Source organism: Phascolarctos cinereus, unplaced genomic scaffold, assembly GCF_003287225.1.
Source record: "Phascolarctos cinereus isolate Bilbo 61053 unplaced genomic scaffold, phaCin_HiC Scaffold_726;HRSCAF=1367, whole genome shotgun sequence".
NCBI lineage: Eukaryota > Metazoa > Chordata > Mammalia > Diprotodontia > Phascolarctidae > Phascolarctos > Phascolarctos cinereus.
The window spans coordinates 407,079,649-407,099,737 of NW_027556098.1; the positions used below are offsets into that span (position 1 = coordinate 407,079,649).

Below are 20,089 nucleotides of genomic sequence, written 5' to 3' on the forward strand. Positions count from 1 at the left end.
CGTTCAGATCACACTAACAAATAGTATTGAACTTGTACTCTAAGTGCAATGACCATGGAGACTGTCAAGAAGTGTATGATGTGAGTCTTTACAAATAGCTGAGGAAAGAAGAAAAGGGGAAGGGAAAGGAGAAAGGGCGAATATATACCCAACTGAATGCAAAATTCCAAAGAATTTCAAGGAGAAAGAAAAAGGTTTTCTTAAGTGAGCAATGCAAACAAATAGAAGAAAATAACAGAATGGAAAAGATAAGAGATCTCTCCAAGAAAATTAGAGATGCCAAGAGAACATTTCATACAACAATGGGCATGATAAAACACAAAAATGGTAGGGATTTAAGAGAAGCAGAAGAGATTAAGAAGAAGTGTCAAGAACACAAAAAAGAAAAAAGGAAGAAAGATCTTAACATCACTAATGAGCATGATGGTGTGGTTACTGATTTAGAGCCAGACATGCTGGAGAATGAAGTCAAGTGAATTCCAGCTAAGCTATTCAAAACTCTAAAAGATGATGCTGTTAACATGCTGCCTTCAATATGCTAGCAAATCTGGAAAATTCAACAGCGGCCACTGGGGTAGAACAAATCAGTTTACATCCCAATTCTAAAGAAAGTCTATACTAAAGAATGTTCCAATTACAAAACAGTTGTGTTCATTTCACATGCCAGCAAATTTATGCTTAAGATTCTGCAAGCTAGCTACAGCAATATGCAAACTGAGAATCACCAGAAGAGCAGGATGGTTTTCGAAAAGGCAGGGGAAATAGAGACCAAATTGCCAACCTTTCCTGGAATATGGGAAAACCAAGAGAGTTCAGAAAAACATCTGTCTCTGCTTCACTGACTACACTAAAGTCTTTAACTGCGTGGATCACAACAAAACGTGGCAAGTCCTCAAAGAGATGGGAGTGCCAGGTCATCTTACATGTCTCCTGAGGAACCTGTATGAGGGCCAAAATGCAACATGGAGCAAACCAAACATGGAACAACTGATTGGTTTAAGATTGAGAAAGGAGTACAACGAGGTTGTCCATTGTCACCTTATTTATTTAACTTATATACAGAGCACATCATGTGAAATGCCAGGCTGGGTGAACCAAAAGCTGGATTGCTGAGAGAAATATCAGCAATCTCAGAGACGCAGACGATACTGCTCTCAGATATGTAAGTGATACCACTCTAATGGCAGAAAATGATGAGAAATTAAGAAGCCTCTTGATGAGGGTGAAAGAAGAGAGTGCAAAAGCTGGCCTGAAGCTTAACATTAAAAAACAAACCCAAAACCTAAGGTCTTGGAAACTGGTCCCATCAAAGGAAAAGATGTCAGAGGATGAGATGGACAGAGTGTCATGGGAAAAATGAACATTAACTTGGACAGACTTGAAGAGAGAGTGGAAGATAGAAAGGCCTGGTGTGCTAGGGTCCATGGGGTCAGGAAGAATCAGACCAGGCAGAACGACTCAACAACAACAATGACGACAACATCTGGGCCTTGTCTTCCACAGGGTTAGCCTATGCAGAGGTTTGAAAACAGGGACTACAGGTAGGGGATGAGCAAGAAACTGTCCACAGTTTGCCTACTGAGCTTACTTGTCAAACACTGAATTGTGGGGTGGTTGGGGAATCCTACAGGGTTATACTCTTAAAGCGGCCAAGGGCATGGTCAGAGTTGGTAGAAAACATACCCCCAAAAGCCTAGGACACATCCCACAAGGATGTACAAAGTCAAAGAGAAAGTGGCTTTAGGCTTAGAAAGATCCTGCTGCAAAGGGGTGAATGTGCAGCTCTTGGCTGCAGGAAGTCTTATTCTCCTCAGCAAGGTCCCCCGTGTTATGACGTAGCTTTCATGGGGCTCCTAAGTCCTGAAAATGCCTCTCTCCATGGGGTCCACTCTAACCTTACTCCCCTAGGCAGCTGCCACCCTTAGACACAGACTTTTTGAGAACACTGCTACCATCACAGGTGGAAAATCCCAAATCTTCCAGCCCTCTGAGGTGACTTGGCCAGAGTCACACTGGTGGTAAAGGTTGGATCCTAGATTCAACCCAAAGTCTTCTGATGCCAAATCCAAGGTTAGTTCTTCCGTATCCCAGTGTCTCTTGAGGCAACTAGGCAGCACAGTGGATGGAATACCAGGCCTGAGTTAAGGAAGACCTGAAAGCAAATTCAGCCTCAGATACTTACTAGCTGTGTGACTCTGGACAAGTCACAAGTCTCTATCTGCCTCAGTTTCTTCCACTGTAAAATGAAGATAATAACAGCACCTAATTCCCAGAGTTGTGGTAAAGATCAAATGGTATATTTTCAAGGTGTTTAACATGATGTCTGGCATATAGTAAGTGCTATAGAAATGCTTATTGCTTTCCCCTTCAACTGAAGTAAAAAAGGCAGAGGTAATAATCGTGATTTCAGGTAAGGCAAAAATAGACCTAATTAAAAAAATAAACAACGAAACTACATTTTGCTAAAAGGCACCTTCACAATGATCTGATAGCAATACTAAAAATACATCATTTTTGCCAAATGGCATAGCACCTAAATTCTTAAAGGAAAACTTAAATGTGTTACAGGAAGACATATACAGTAAAACCATAAGATTGGGGAGACCTAAATTTACCATTCTCAGACCTAGATAAATTGAACCAAAAAATAAACAAGAAAGAAGTTAAGGATCTGAATAGACTTTCAAAAAAAGTTAGGTATAACAGACCTCTGGAAAATACTGAATGGGAAATGGATGGAGTACACCTATTAAAAAGAGTATACATTTAACAAAATTAACCATGCACTAGGGCATAAAAACCTCACAAACAAATGCAGAAAAGCAGAAATATAAAATTGCATCTTTTGCTGACCATAATGCAATTAAAAATTATTTTCAATAAAGGGCCTTTGAAGCAAAGATTAAAAATTAATGGAAACTAAATAACTTAATCCTAAAGAATGGATTGGTCAAAGAACAAATAATAGAAACAATAAATAATTTCATTAAAGATAATGCTAACAATGAGACAAAATGTACCAAAATTTATGGGATGAAGCCAAACTAGTAATTAGGAGAAATTTTCTATCTCTAAACTCTTTCATCAATAAAAGAAAGAACAGACCAAAGAACTGGGAATGCAGCTAAAAAAATTAGAAAACCAACAGATTAAAAACTCCTAAATAAACATCCAAATAGACAACCTAAAAATTAAAGGAAAGATTAACAAAGTTGAAAGTTAAAAACCCCTAACTGAATTAAGAGATAAAACTAGGGGCTTATATGTGTTGGTGTTGGTGCTGTTCAGTTGTTTCTAACTCTTCATGACCCTGTTTGGGGTTTTCTTGGCAAAGATGCTGAAGTGGTTTTGAACCAAACAGAGTGAAGTGATTTGCCCAGAGTCACAAAGCTAATAAGTATCAGAGGCTGGATTTGAACTCACAAAAATGAATGTTCCTGACGGCAGGCCCAGCTCTATCCACTGCAGCACCTAGTTGATGTGTGTGTATATGTATGTCTCTGTATATGTATCGATACACACATATGTATTGTATATGTGTATGCATATGTACACATATACATATACCCACACAGGCAATTAGCTAATTTGATTTAAAAAATAAAGAAGAAAACCAAATTACCAGCAGAAAAATTTAAAAGGTCAATTCACAACCAATGAAGAAAAAATAAAAGCAATTATTAGGAACCATTTTGCCCAACTATATGTCAATAAAACTAAAAATCTAAATGAAATAGATGAACATTTACAAAAATATAAATTGCCCAAATCAATAGAACAGAAAATAGAATACATAAATAACCCTTTTTTAGAAAAAGAAAAGGAATAAACCATAAATTAACTTCTAAAGAAAAAAATCCAGGACCTGAAAGATTTGCAAATGAATTCTACCAAACATTTAAAGAACAATTAATTCCAATCCTACATAAACTATTTGAAAAAAATAGGCAAAGAAAGAATTTTACCAAATTCCTTATATGACACAAATATGGTTTTGATAACTAAACCAGAGAAAGTCAAAACAGAGAAAGAAAACTATAGACCAATTTCCCTAATGAGTATTGATGAAAAAGTATTAAATAAAATATTAGCAAAAAGACTACAGTGATATATCAAAAAGATCTTACAGTATGGCCAGGCTGGATTTGTACCAGGAACGCAGGGCTGATTCAATACTAGGAAAACTGTAACTATAACTGACTATATTCATGACAAAAACAAAACAAAAAAAATATGATTATTTCAACATATGCAGAAAAAGCTTTTGAAAAAATATACCTATTATTGTTGAAAACACTAAAAAACCAAAGAAATAAATGGAACTTTCCTGAAATTAATAAGCAGTATCTTTCTAAAACCAAGAGCAACCATTATCTATAATACAGATAAGCTACAGCCTTCCCAGTAGGAGCAGAGTGAAGCAAGGATGTCCACAATCACCATCACTATCCAACATTGTACTAGAAATGCTAACTAGAGCAATAAGAAACAGAAACTGAAGGAATAAACATGGGCAAGGAGTAAACAAAACTATCCCTTTTTGCAGATGATACGATACTTTACTTAGAGAACCCTAGAGAGTCAACTAAATCAGTATTTACATATATTACCAACAAAATCCATCAAGAAGAGACAAATAGGAATTCTATTTAAAATAACTATAAGCATAATTTTTTTTAAAGTTTAAAATACTTGGGAATCTACCTGCCAAGACACATATAGAGCTATATTACAAAATACTATTCATATAAATAAAGGCAGACCTGAATAATTAAAGAAATATTAATTGCTCATGGGTAGGTAAGTGAATATAATAAAAATGGGAATACTACCTAAATTAATTTATTTGTTCAGTGCCACAGCAAACTACCAAATAGAAAAAATTAATTAATTAAATTCATCTAGAGGAACAAAAGGTCAAGAATATTAGGAGAATCAATGAAAAAATGGGAAGGAAGGGGACCTGGCAGGACCAGATCTCGAACTATACTACAAAGCTATAATCATCAAAACAATGTGGTACTGTGTAAGAAATAGAGAGGGTGATCATAATAAATACTAGTGGAACAGATTAAGCACATAATTTACTGAAACAAATGAGCATAGTAACCTAGTATTTGATAAACCCAAAGATGCCTGCTACTGGGGCAAGAAATCATTATTCAACAAAAACTGTTGGGGAAACTGGAAAGTACTCTGGCAGAAACTAGGTTTAGAACAACATCTTATACCATCTGCCAAGATAAGCGCAAAATGAGTACGTGATTTAGACATAAAGAGAGACATTGTGCATACCCTTTGACCCAGCAATAGCACTTCTATCATACAAATGGGAAAACGACCCACACGTACAAAATCATTCATAGCAGCTCTTTTTGTGGGGGCAAAGAATTGGAAATTGAGAGGACACCCATCAACTGGGGAATGGCTGAGCAAGCTGTGGTATATGAATGTAATGGAATACTATTGTGCTAGAGAAATAATGAGCAGGCTGACTTTGGAAAAACCTGGAAAGACTTGTATAGTCTGATGCTGAGTGAAGTGAGCAGAACCAGGAGAACGTTGTACACAGTAACAGCCACGTTGTGCGATGACTAAGATTGTTAAACTTAACCCTTCTCAGCAATACAAGGATCTAAGACATCTCCAGAGGCCTCGTGATGGAAAATGCTATCCACATCCAAAGAAAGAACTATGGACGTTGAATTGCTATCTTTTTTTTTCTCTTCTGTTGAGTTTTGTTTCCTCTTTCTGATGGTTCCTCTTATTGGTTTTAATTTTTACTTACAACATTACTGATGTGAAAATATGTTTAATGGAATGTAAATATATAGCCTATATCAGATTGTGTGCCGTCTTGGGGAGGGTGGTGGGGAGAAAGGGGGAGAAAAATTTTCAACTCAAAAGCATATGGAAGTGATTGTTGATAAATCAAAATAAATTAATAAATTTTTTTTAAAAAAAAGAGTGACATTATCCGGGAGCCAAGATGGTAGAGTACAGCAGGAAATCACCTGAACTCTCTCAAATTTACCTCCAAACAACCAAAAAATAATGCCTAAAAATGAATTCTGGAAAAGCAGAACCAACAAAAAAACAGCGTGAAACAATTTTGCCAAGACAACTCAGAAGTCTGGCAAGAAAAGTCTGTCTCCCTTGGGTAGAAGGGGAGAGCAGTCCAGGGCAGGCAGTGTCAGGGTAAGACAGCAGCAGGCTGTACCCCGACAAGCCAATTGGAGACCCAGTGCAGGTCAGTAACTGAGGCCTCATGGCCCTAGTGCAGCAGCAGGCAAGCAACCAGAGCTTCCCCCCATACCCCAGGGCCCAGCTCAGCACCAAGCCCCTCACATGATATGAACAGGCAGTTTTCAGATGAAGAAATAAAAGCTATCTATAGTCATATGAAAAGATGCTTTAAATCACTATTGATTAGAGAAATGCAAATTAAAACAACTCTGAGGTACCACATCACACTTATCAGATTGGCTAATATGACAACAAAAGGAAATTATAAATGCTGAAGGGGATGTGGGAAAATTAGGACACTAATGCACTGTTGGTGGAGTTGTGAAATGATTCAACCACTCTGGAGAGCAATTTGGAATTATGCCCAAAGGGCAATCAAACTGTGCATACTAGCAATACCACCACTAGGTCTATATGTCAAAGAGATTTTTTTTAAAAGGGAGACAGGGCTTGCTTATGCAAAAATATTTATAGCAGTTCCTTTTGTGGTGGCAAAGAATTGGAAATTGAAGGGATGCCCATCAATTGGGGAATGGCTGAACAAATCGTGGTATATGAATGTAATGGAATACTATTGTGCTATAAGAAATGATGAGCAGGTAGATTTCAGAAAAACCTGGAAAGATTTACACGAACTGATGCAAAGTGAAGTGAGAGCAGAACCAGAAGAATATTGTACACAGTAACAGCAACATTGTACAATGGTCAACTATGAATGACAGCTCTTCTCAGAAATATAATGATCTAAGACAATTCCAAAGGACTCATGATGAAAAATGCTGAGAAAGAACTGATGTAGTCTGAATGCAGACTGGAGCATACTATTTTCACTTTCATTACTTTTTTATGTTTTTATCTTTTGGGCTATTTCTTTTTTCACAACATGACTATTATGGAACTATGTTTTATGTGACTGTACATATATAACCTATATCAAATTTCTTACTGTCTTAGGCAGAGGGAAAGTGAGGGAGTGAAGGAGAAAATTTGAAACCCAAATTTTTTAAAATGAATGGTGAAAGTTGTCTTTACATGTAATTGGAAACAAAATACTATTAAAGAAAAAGTGACATCATCAGCAAATTAGTAGAACATGGAATAAATTACCTGTCAGATCTATGGCTAGCAGAAGAGCTCATAACCAAACAAGACAGATTCACAGGAGATAAAATGGATAATTTTGATCACATAAAATTTCTTAAAGTTTTTTTTTTACAAACAAAACTAATGTAGCTAAAACTAGAAGAAAACCAGGAAATTGGGTGGGGAGCAAGTTTCTCTGATAAAAATCTCATTTCTAAGACATATGGGGAATTGAGCCAAATTCACAAGAATAACAACCATTCTCCAATAGATAAACTGTCAAAGAATATGAATAGACAGTTTTCAGGGGGAAGAAATCTAAGCTATCAATAGCCATATGAAAAAAATGCTCTAAATGATTAATAATTAGAGAAATACAAATCAAAACAACTCTGAGGTATCATCTCATACTCATCAGATTGGCTAAGATGGCAAAAAGGAAAATGATCAATGCTGGTAGTACTGTGGGCAAACAGGCACACTAATTCTCTATTTGTGGGACACTAAAGCAGCCAAATCATACAATTTGGAACTACACCCAAAAAACTATTAAACTGTGCATACCTTTAGACCTGGCAATACCTCTAATAGGTCTATGCTCCAAAAAAACACAAAGAGGAAAAGGGCCTGTATGTACAAAAATATTGATAGTAGCTTTTTTGTGTGTATGGTGGCAAAGAATTGGAAACTGAGGGGATGCCTATCAATTGGGGAATGGCTGAATAAGTTTGGTATACAAACATAACAGAATACCATTATGCTGTAAGAAATAATGGAGATGGCTTTGGAAAAACATGGGAAGACTTAAATGAACTAATAAAATGTGAAGTAAGGAGAACAATTTATATAACAGCAATATTGTAAAGAATATCAACTTTGAAAGACTTAATGATTCTTATTTTGTATATAGCTTACTTTGTATATATTTGTTTATATATTGTCTTCCCCACTAGATTGTAAGCTTCTTGAGGGCAAAGACCATCTTTTGCCTCTTTTTGTATACCTAGCACAGCGCCTGGCACATAGTAGGAGCTTAATGAATGGTTACTGATTGATTGATCAACACAATGGCCAATCACAGTTCCAAAGGTCTCATGATGAAACATGCTATCTGCCTCCAAATAGAGAGCTGATGGACTCAGAGTGAAAACTGAAACATATTTCCATTCCTCCTCCTCCTCCTCCTCCTTCTTCTTCAAATGGCTAATGCAGGTATTTGTTTTGCATGACCATACCTATTTGTAACAGGTTTTGTTTTTCTAGCTTCCTCAAAAGGTGGTGGGGAGGGAAACAGAAGGGAGAGAATTCAGAATTTAAAATAAAATATAATTGAATTTTTAAAATGCATTTTTGAAATTTCAGCCAGGCACATTCTTTGTCTACTTGCCTGTGTACATGGGCCAGCCAAATTTCTTTCGAGTGAGTACAGATCTCTTCCAGGACGGGCTGTGTCTTGGGTCTTGACAAAACCAAATCAATGTCATCCACAAACAGGAGCACTGGAGGACCTCCTTTTCCACGGGGAATACTTCCTCAGCCCAGACCCTACAGATGTCCTCCTCCATCAAAGTGATGAACACTTCTGGTGAGCATGTATCTTTCTGTTTTCTGCCTCTCCTGATGTTTATTATCAGTGTTATTTCTGTTGTTGCATCTTCAGGGGAATCCTAATCTTGATGTATGGATGGGAGACACATTGCTGTATAGGAACATTTGGTTCCACCAAATTAAAAGTTTTCATAATCAACAAACAAGGAGTACAGTGAGATGATAAAGATGCAGTCCATTGTTAAATATTCTTGCAAAGCCTGTTTGTTTCTTTTTCTGTGAGGCAGTAGGGGTTTTAGTGACTTGCCCAGGGTCACACATTTAGTGAGTATCATGTGTCTGAGGCCAGATCTGAAGTCAGATCCTCTGGACTCCGGGGCTGGTGTTCTATGCACTGTGCCACCTAACTGCCCCCTGTTTGTTTCTTGCTAATGCCCTCATTGAGAATGCCCTGAATTTGTGTAGACGACTCTCATAAAGATTTTATATAGATGGAAAAGTAGCAATAGATGTCACTCATTCTCTTGATTACCATTTGTTTGTGTGTGTGTGTGTGTGTGTGTGTGTGTGTGAGAGAGAGAGAGAGAGAGAGAGAGAGAGAGAGAGAGAAAGAGAGAAAGAGAGAGAAAGAGAGAGAAAGAGAGAGAGAGAGAGAGAGAGGCACTGTATTAATAAGACTTGAGTTCTTTCCCCTGAGCCTTTGGTATCTCCCTCTCCTTCATGTATCTTGTTTATCGATCCCTCAATGTCCTGACAATTACATAACCTCCAGTGATGGGCTTCTTTTCCCGTCTTTGCTCCCTTGAGTTCCATTTCTACCCCCTCTATAAGCCCTTCAATGATTGGGATGTTTAGGGGCATGGTGGTTCCATTATCCATGAAGAAAATTGTTTGTTGAAATGGTTTCTTCAAATCTTTTCCATCTTTCTGTTTGCAGCTCTCTTTCCATTTTCATCCTTGAATGCTCTTGGGATAACTTTGCTTAGTTGAGTATTTTGCCAGGCTTTCTTTTTTTTTTTTATTAATTTATTTTGATTTATCAACAATCACTTCCATACGCTTTTGAGTTGAAAATTTTTCTCCCCCTTCCTCCCCCCACCAGCCTCCCCAAGATGGCACACAATCTGATATAGGCTTTACATTTACATTCCTATTAAACATATTTTCACATTAGTGAAGTTGTAAGTAAAAATTAAATAGGAGGAACCATCAGCAACATGAAACAAAACTCAACAGAAGGTAAAAATAAGTGATAGCGATTTGACTTCCATAGTTCTTTCTTTGGATGTGGGCAGCATTTTCCATCCTGAGGCCTCTGGAGATGTCTTAGATCCTCGTAATGCTGAGAAGGGTTCAGTTTAACCATATCAGTTATCGCACAACGGGGCTGCTATTGTGTACAAAGTCCTCTTGGTTCTGCTCACTTCACTCAGCATCAGACCATATAAGTCTTTCCAGGTTTTTCTGAAGTCAGCCTGCTCATCATTTCTCATAGCACAATAGTATTCCATTACATTCATATACCACAACTTGCTCAGCCATTCCCCAATGGATGGGCATCCTCTCCATTTCCAATTCTTTGCCACTACAAAAAGAGCTGCTATGAACAGGCTTTCTTTAAACTGGCTTTACTCTCCACCACTAATCTCTGCTTCGTAAGATGATATTCCTTTTAATCTTCAATTATCTGCTTTTGTGTAAGATTTTACAAACAAGCTCATATTTTAACATAATATTATTGCCTTTAGCAGCCTTCTCACTCTTTGGAAATTAAGTCAAATGACTGCTCATTAAGGCCTTTTCAGCCTCCTTGTTGTGGCAATTAATTCACATTAGTTTTTAATTATTTTAACAAATAATTTCTGGATGAAATTATTATAGTCACCATTGATGTCTTTTCTGTTTCCCATTTACCATATTTGATTTCCAATAACTTACTTGCTCATTCTTTTTTTCTTTTATTACAAATTCTGATTTTTACTCTGAGTTGATGATCTGACTTTGTACCAATAGCTGGCTCAGGGATAACTCCCATGTCAATAAGCCTTTTCCTATCTGTCAAAATGTAATTAATTTTGTCCTTTTTGATATTATTTGGTGCTTGTCATATTTAACGCAACTATTTTAAAGTGTTTATAATATAAAGATGTGAGGTTTTTGTGCAACCTACAAGTCTTTGGCCTTTCTCATTTCTTTCTCCTGAATCATACTTTCTCCACGCATTCCTCTCCATATACACACCTCTTCCCATCTGCACTGAACTCACCAAGTACTAGCATGTGTGTTGGTAGGATTTGGAGGGAGGGTCTCGTCAAGTTCCGCAGAGAATGTCTCTGACACTTTGTCCTCAGCAACCAAAGTTGGTGCTTAATTTGCAATGATTTTAATGGCCTTTCCCCAAATGTTTAAAATTAGTACACTAGGTGATGAACAAATGCCCCATTAAATAATATTTCTTATAGCTTTGGGGAATATGTTACAACCCACTCCATCAGCTTGGTCCCTGATCTCACTTATAAGCCATCCTTCCATTTGACTTCAGCTTCCTTCTTTCTTCTGGTTTCACTGATAGCAAAGATGTCATTAGCTTCTCTAGCAACATAGCCACGCAGTGGTCATTGGAAAAAGAGCTCATATTCAAAGAACAAATAGTCAAAGTGAAATTTGTTGATGGTCAATATAAAAGCAGTGGAATTCTAAGCACTCTTTGCCTTCTTTCCCATTATTTTATAGATGATACAGGGCTTGGCACAGTGCCTGGCACATAGCTGGTGCTTAATAAATGCTTGTTTCTTCCTCCATCCTCCTTTACTACTACTCTGTGGCCATCACTGCAGAACTAGGACTTGGCATAGACAGAAAAATATCACCATCAGATGGCCAGCCTCCTAACAATGCCCTCTCTGAGATTTGCTAGCTTGTCCCTTAGAAAACAGACTCATTCTGTTAACAAGGCCAGACTCAAAATCTTTCCAGCATGTGTGACTCAGTTTGTGCTCCACTAGCAGAGCCTTCAAAAACACAAGGTCACCTCCATATCACACGAGAGCATCAGAGAAGGGCTTTGTGGATGGTTAAATTAAAAAAATTTTTATAAGTTTTTTCATCTTTATCTCATCCATTTTTTTACATTTGTGTTTTATAATGCACATAATGTATCAGTCCAGAAGTAGAGATTTATAATTTATAAATGCACACATATTGGAGGTGTACTGATGTGTTTGAAATTTTCTATTGATGGGATTGCATGATCAAAAACATTTAGAAATCACTGATATAGAGGATAGATTGAAGGGGAGAGACCAGAAGCAGGGGGATCAGTTAATAGACTATTGTACTCATCTCAGTGGGTGGAGATGGAGTCCTGAATTAACACAGACCACGTGGGAGTGAAGAGAAAAGAATGACTGAGAGAAATACTATGAAGGTAAGATCCTGGTAACTGATTGGATATGGGGAGGGCAGGGGAGAGGAGGGGAGAAAATCCCAAGATTGTGACTCTGGACAACTTAAAGGATTTTGGTGGCCATCAACAGAAATGAAGAAGTTTGGAGAGGGATGGGTTTGAGAGGAAACATGAGCTCTATTTTAAAAGATGTTAAGTTGGAGATGCCTATGGAGCACCTGGAGGAAGAGATCTACCTATAATATGGTACTACGAGTTTGGATTCAGGAGAGAGATTGAGGTTGGACATACAGATTTGGGAGTCAGCTGCAGAGATATGATGATGATGATGATGATAACTCCCATGGGTGCTAATGAGATTATCAAAGAAGAGAGCAGAGAAGAAAGAAAAGGGCCCAGGATATAGCCTTCGTGGACACCCATATTTACTGGGCAAAAAGATAATCTGGCAAAAGATACAGAGAAGCAGCGATGAACCAAGACAGCACAATCAAATAGGAAACATGTGACAGAAATCAAGAGAGGAGGACGTATCCATGATGCGGGAATGGTTAATGAGATAAAAATGGCTCTGGTGCTGTAAGTCTGTGTTAATTCCCTAGATTTTTATTTAATAGATTTTTTTTATTGGCAACACTTGATGTGAATATTATTTCCCTATCTTTATGAATTTTATTATGCAAAAGCTTTTAATCCTTTTTACCTTTTACAATCTTTGCTATCATTTACTTAAATAAGAATCCTGCTTCTAATCATGCTTGTGAAAGGTACCTGACCTCATTTGTTTCTAATTTTTTTTTTACAGGACCTATCATATTCAGGTCCTGTATTTATATGAAACTTATCATGGTTTATGGTTGAAGAAGCTGGTTGAAATCTATGTTTTTCCAAACTTCTTTTTAATTTCACATGAAATTCTTGTAAATAGGCACTGCTTTTCCAAGTAAATTATATTTTGGGGTTGATCCAATCTATTGCCTGTTGATTTCAGCTTTGTAATATCTCTTGTCTTTCCCTACTCCAATCCATCTTCCTCTTAGCTGTCAAAGAGATTTTCCTACAGCAGGTCTGACCCCATAGCCCACTATTCTATAAACTCCACTGGCTCCCTATCACCTCCAGGAACATATAGAAAAATCCTCTGGGCGTTTTCTCTGGCTGCCCCTGGCTGGGGAGGCTCTTCCTCCTCATTTCCACCCCCTGGCTTCCTTCTAGTCTTAGCTAACATCCCACCTTCTACAAGAAGCCTTTCCCCATCCCACCTAATTCTCCAATGTATCCTGTAACTAGCCTGTTTATACACGGCTGTTTCCTTCTTGCCTCCCCCATTAGACTGGGACTTCCCTAAGAGCAGAGACTGGCTTTGGCCTTTCTTTATACCCTCGATGCTCAGCACAGTGCCTGGCCCTTAATAAATGTTTACTGACTGATCACCAACAGTAGGGACTGAGTTTAATCAATCCTGATTCTGATTTATCTTAGTTTGTTTCACCGATCCATTTTTCTATTTTCTAACCAGCACTAGCTCTGATGATTATTGCTTTAAAAGAGAGTGTGGGGTCTGGAAGTACTAATGCCCCCTCCTTCCAATTTCTAACTATTATCTCCCTTGAGAGTCCACCAGGGGAGGGGAACCTGAGGGCTTGAGGCCACACGTGGCCTCTGGGTCCTGAAGTGAGGCCCTTTAACTGAATCCAGACTTCACAGAACAAATCCCTTTAAATAAAAGGATTTGTTCTGCCACACCCAAGGACCTTGAGGTCTTGGGTTCCCCACCTCTGCTTACTTTTTGTTCTTCCAAATGAGTTTTGTTATAATTTAATCTAGCCCTATAAAGTAACTTCTTGGCAGTTTGACAGGTACTGCATTAAATCTCTAAAGTTAATTTGGTTCATGTTATTTTTATTATACTAGTGCTACTGATCATGGGTAGTAGCTATTCTCCCCATTATTTTTCTACCTTTATTTTTATAAAATGTCTTGTTTATAAAGAGTACATAAGTCTGGGTAGATTGATTCCAGACAGTTAATGTATTTTGTAGTTATTTTTGAATGAGAATTCTCTACCATTTGGTCTTGGTTTTTGTTACCTGCCTCAGATACTTATTAGCTATGTGACCCTGGGCATGTCATTTAACCTCTGTTTGTCTCAGTTTCCTCATCTGTAAAATGGGATGATATTAACACCTACCTCTCAGGACTGTTGTAAGGTTCAAATGAGATGATAATTGTAAAGCACTTAGCACAGTGCCTGGCACACAGCACTATGTAAATGTTAGCTATCATCATCATCATTATTATTATTTAGAAATGCTGCCTGTTTTTGTAGATCTAGTTTATATCTTTCTACTTTACTTAAGCTAATAATTATTTGTTAGCCAAAACACCACCACTTTGACCACTGTATTTCCTCAGACGCTTAGCACTGTGCCTGGTATATGGTAAGCACCTAGTAAATGCTTGTGGACTGATCCCGATGGGGGCAGCTCTGGACCCTGAGTGCAAGAGCCTCGGAAATAGCAATGTCCTCCAGACCTCCAGATTTGCTTCCAACCTGTCCTCCACAGCTGTCACTGAGGGGGTAGATCATTGTGGAAAAGGGGTCCACCCTCCTCATCACCTTGAGTACTGACCAGCTTGAGCTACTGACCAACTGTCAATGGGAGGATGAGCACAAGGGACCTGAGGAGAGCAGCACCCTGCAGACCATGGGTCTTGCTTCCAGCTCAGCCCTCACAACCAAAGGGGCCGGCCATCCCCACCAACTGTCAACCAACTGCTGCTCACAGGGCAGATGGGCAAGACTAGTTAAATATTATCTGAAATAGCAGGCACCCCAGGGGTGAGGAGGGAGGCAACATGTGCTAGGAAAAAAAACCCAAACCACCACCTTGACCTGAAAGAGAAAGCCCAGGACCACGAACACAACAGCTTTTGGAATAGTAGTGCCTCCAGACCAATGCCTGTGGCCACCACCCTGGGAAGCAGCTCAGCCACTGCTCCTGAGGGGCTGCAGCCACCGCTACCAAAGACCCAGAAAGGAATGTTCTTGCCATCAAAGTCCACGGTTCTGTCAGATAGTTCAGAAACTATCAGAAACAGATAAGAGTTTATCAGTGGAAACAGCATTAAACAACAGGCATCACCATGTCCTTTGGGCTGCACTCTAAGGCCTATGTGACTTTTCCATTTGTCTTGTGGCTAAAACCCCCATATTTATGGTTTCCCCCATTAGAATGTGAGCTCCTTGAGGGTAGGGACTTTATTTTCTAGTTGCATCTCCATCACTTAGCACAGTGCTTTGTATAAACTAAGCACTTAATAGATGTGTAATTCATTTATATTTAGTCATTCTTTGTTGATTCTCTAGGGTTTTCTAAGTAACCCATAACGTCATCTGCAAATAGGGATAGTTTCATCTCCTCTTTGCCAATATTCATTTCTTTCATTTCTTTCTCTTGTCCTATTGCTATTGCTAGCATTCCTAGAAAGGGAGTCAAATAATAGTGAGAAGAGGAGGTATTCTTGTTTTACCCCTATACTGACTGAGAAAGCTCCAAGCATTTCTCCATGGTAATAATGCCAATTTTTAGTAATATACTTTTTATTATATTAAAAATTATTCTTCTATGTTTATGCTTTTAAGGGCTTTTAGCTTAACACTAAAAGGAACAGGCATATAACTGAAACAAAATATCATTTTACTTTGAAATAAAAACTTTGATCTTTGTATCTGTTTTCTTTGCCTTATGGATAAAAAATAATGCAACCAACTGACACAGCTTGGTCCTTTGAGATTTTCTTAAATTGGGAGGGTACTTAGTGTTAAACGTCACATTTTATCAATTTTTTTTCTGCATCTACCATAAAAATATGGCATTTTAAAAAATATGATCAATTATGTTGCTGTCTAATACTGAGCCACCACTGCATTCCTTGGGTGGGTAAATGCAACTTTGCCATAAGGAACAATTTATTGGACAGACACCCTCTTCTTAACCAGCTGTTCACTTTCCAAATCTGCTTTTCTCTCTTTAAACACCTACCTGCAATCAATGGCCGCATTGAAAACACTGGGAAGGGGTGGGGCTCAGAGGGGGTGTGGCCTCGGCAAGGGGCGGGGCCATAAGCATCGTCAAAAGACTTCCTCCGCCATCTGCCAGGACGCTGGTAACAATCGCGGGGCAGAAACCCCAGGCTTGAGCCCTCCTTCCTCACCAGACAAGGGCCAGACTCCTTCGGTCTTCAACCTTAACCTTCCTCAGCCTAGGCCTCAGGCTCCTGGGCTCTGCCAGCTTCTGCGCGCATGCGCCGTGAGACAAACCTGGCAAAGCGCCAGGAGGCTGCCGCCTACATGACACAGCCGAGATCCAGGCGTTGTTGGGGCCAGCACGCGTCTCCCCTTCTAGGCTTGCGCAGGTCTGTCAGCTGCCAACTTCTGCGCGCATGCGCCGTGAGACAAGCCTGGCTTGTTGGAGCTAGTACGCGCCTCTCCAGCCAAGCTTTGCGCCTGCGCGAGCAGAAAAGGCGGGGAAGTGTCAGTCTGGGTAGCCCAGAGGGAGGAGAGGGCGGGAAGATGACGACCAGGTGGTGAGGGGCGGGAAGCGAACAGGTGAACAGGTGAGGCAGCTCGCCAGACTTTCAGTTTCTTCCTTCTGGGGGTTTCGAACCAGGAAGGGGAGAGGTGATATGGGATACCCCAGGAGGGATTGTGAGGAAGGGGATGGGGGGGCAGGTTGTGAGGTTTGGGGCAGGCGAAGGAAGGGAGGAAAGTGTCAAAAGGTGTCACTGTGACGGGGGGGCCTGGAGGAAGAGGGAGGGAGGTGAGAAGTGGGAGTGGGGTGGAGGGAGTGGGGGAGGTGGGGGTGGGGGAGAGGTGGGGGTAGGGGGAGGTGAGAAGTGGAGGTGGGGGGAAGGGAGTGGGGAGGTGGGGGGGAGGGGGAGGGGGAAAGGTGGGGATGGGGGCGGAGAGGAAGAATGGGGGTGGGGTGGAGGGAGGTGAGAAGTGGAGGTGGGGTGGAAGGGAGTGGGGAGGTGGGGGAGAGGTGGGAGATGGGAGTGGGGTAGGGAGTGATGGGGTGCTTGAGTGCCCGTGCTTGGACCCCAATTTCTCCTTGGCCTCAGAAACACTATCCCTGGCAATTTCCCTCCAGCCCAAGGATCCTGTCTCTGTCAATAACTCACGAGTGGGCCCAGTGAAGCAAACTATCTCTCCCTGTTAGAGGAACAAGCTGAGGGGGCAGCTAGGTGGCGCAGTGGATGGAGCATCGACCCTGAAGGCAGGAGGCCCTGAGTTCAAATCCAGACTCAGACCAAACACTTGACACTTACTAGCTGTGTGACCCTTGGCAAGTCACTTAACCCCAATTGCCTAAAAATTTTTTAAAAAATTTAAATAGGAGAACAATTGACCTCTGTAGAATTTCCTGTGTATGTATAGGACTGTCTTGTATCAACAGAACCATCAAATACAGTCACTGTATACAACCCAGAGGTCAAGCTATAGACATCAACTCCTGAAACTATCTTGTTACGGACATAACAGACTAAAAATATACCCTTTAGAAACCCTCTCTTCTCTCCATCCCACCCTGGTTTCCAGTAGTGAATGACATAGTTGTATGTTATCACCTAATTAGCATACTTGGCACATAATACATTACACATTTCCCATAAAAGCTTTAGCATCGTTCCTGTTAGGTTGTAAGTTCCCTGAGCAGCTCTGCCCACTGTATAGCATAACAATAAGTCTTTGCCACCTTGACTTAAAGAATGCTCGAGTCTGTGAATTCATTCCAGATGACCCTGTCCTGTACTCTGGTCTTTGAGAGGTCTCAGCCTCTCAGACCTCAACAGGGAGGAGGCATTCTGCTACCCAGCTTTTGTACTGGCCTGTACCTCGTGCCTGAAAGGCTCTCCCTCCTCACCTTCCAAGCCCTCTCTGTCAAGGGCTACCTCCTTCCCTCCCTCCCTCCCTGAGACCTTTCCTGCTCCTTCCAGCCTTCCCTCCTGAAATTGCTTTGGATATTTGTATATTTTATTTGTGCAGATACGAGTTGTTTCCCCGATGGAATTCGACCTCCTTCATTGAAAGCAGAGGCAGTTTCATTTTCACTTTTTTGGGTGTGTGTGTTCCCCTAATGCATGCTTCCCTATTGCGTTCCTCATGGTAGCTGTTCTGAACCTTCTCTTCTCTCCTTGAGCCCCTACACCATCCCCTGCCCTTGCCTTCTCAGCCCAGAACCTCTTCCTATTTAATTCCTATTTTATTGAGACAACAGGGACCTTCTGCCTTGACCTCCTACTTCTCCCCTTCATCTCAAAAGGTATTGTGTGGTTGTGGATTGTAGGCTTGTCCCCCCAGATCTGGAGTGGGAGAAAGTGCCACAATTATTAGTGTGTGAGGGGCACAGATATTGGGGAAGGGTCTTACAGTAGAGTAGAGTGGATTTTAGGGACAGTTCATAAAGAGCTGCCCTTCCCAGAAAGGAGTGTTTCTGTGAGGTTGTATTATGATGGGATTGGGGTGTCCACAAAATTTGAGGAAACCCAGAAGATATGAGAGTATTATAGGCCTATGTGGAGTCACCCTAGGATGCAGGTAGGCTTCAGTTAATTTTGTGTTTTTTTTTTGTTTTTGCTTTTTGGTGAGGCAGTCGGAGTTAAGTGACTTGCCCAGGGTCACACAGCTAGTAAGTGTCAAGTGTCTGAGGCTATCCTCCTGACTGTAAGTCCAGAGCTCTATCTACTGTACAACCTAGCTGCCCAGATTCAGGTAATTATGAGATCACCATAAAGTCATGAGAAGTTCCTTCCAGTCATTTTGGGGTCACATCACAGGTGTGGTTGGGATGATTTTTGGTGTGCATGGGTATTTTTCGGTTTCTCCATGGGAGTCATGAGCCTTACATCATTATTGGGCAGTTAGCTCATGGAGTGTGAGATGCTATTAAGAATTATGTATGTGTATTAAGGGGCATGGGGGTCCCTAAGTTTTTATGGTCCCACTCCATGGGGAATGGGGGAATCACAAGTAATCATGGGGTTTCACTGGAATCTGGGGGCTTACTAGCTTTTGTTGGATTGCCACATGATAGCAGGACAAGGCCTTTTGGGGTCAACCCCAGGGTGTGTATAGGGCATTCTGTCATGGGTTGGTCTCACAGTAAGAGAGTCATGTTATTGTGGGATTGCTAAAGAGGGTAGATGGATAATAGTTCATTTTTATGGTCACCCTACTCGATTGGAAGGGAAAAAGGGATTTTGATTCAGAGTTATACCAAGTGGCATGTTAGTAGAATGAGTTGAGAGGTCTCCCCATTAGGGTGAGGAAGGCCAAACTGGTTGTGGGGTTACTCCACAGGATTGCTGGTGGGGGGTATTGGGCACAGAGGGCCAGCTTGCTGTAGGATTGTCCTGAAGGACTAATGGGAGGGGCTGTAATTTGTGTGCTTAACCCCAGGCCATAAGGGACCACAAGTTACTTTTGGAGTAACTTGTTGTTACAGAATTAGAGAATTAGTGGAGACCTCAGCAGCTATCTAGTCAAACCCATACCTAGAAAGAATCCTCATTATAATATACCTGACAAGTGGTTGTCCAGCCTCTGCTTGAACATCTTCAGGTAGAAGGAACCCCTTGGCACCCCTGAAGTATTGAAGTTCACAGCTATTTGGGGGTCACCCTATTGGAGATGAGGCATACATCTTCATGAAGTCACCCTCAGGTTGGATGGGGCATACAAGTCATTGTGGGGTGACCCACAAGGGCTCTGGATGGGCTATAGCTCATTTGTGTTTGAAAACA

At 40.4% G+C, this 20,089-nt stretch overlaps 1 protein-coding gene across 5 annotated transcripts in view; it reads right to left on the reverse strand.

Moving 5' to 3' along the window:
* Positions 1-16,746, reverse strand: part of GAPDHS (glyceraldehyde-3-phosphate dehydrogenase, spermatogenic) — a 101,764-nt gene extending 85,018 nt beyond the window's left edge. For all 5 annotated transcript variants that reach the window (XM_078146350.1, XM_078146349.1, XM_078146348.1 and 2 more), the window contains exon 1: positions 16,330-16,746. The gene's annotated coding sequence lies outside the window, so the exon portion shown is untranslated. The remainder of the gene's footprint in view (positions 1-16,329) is intronic.
* Between the last annotated feature and the right edge of the window lie 3,343 nt (positions 16,747-20,089).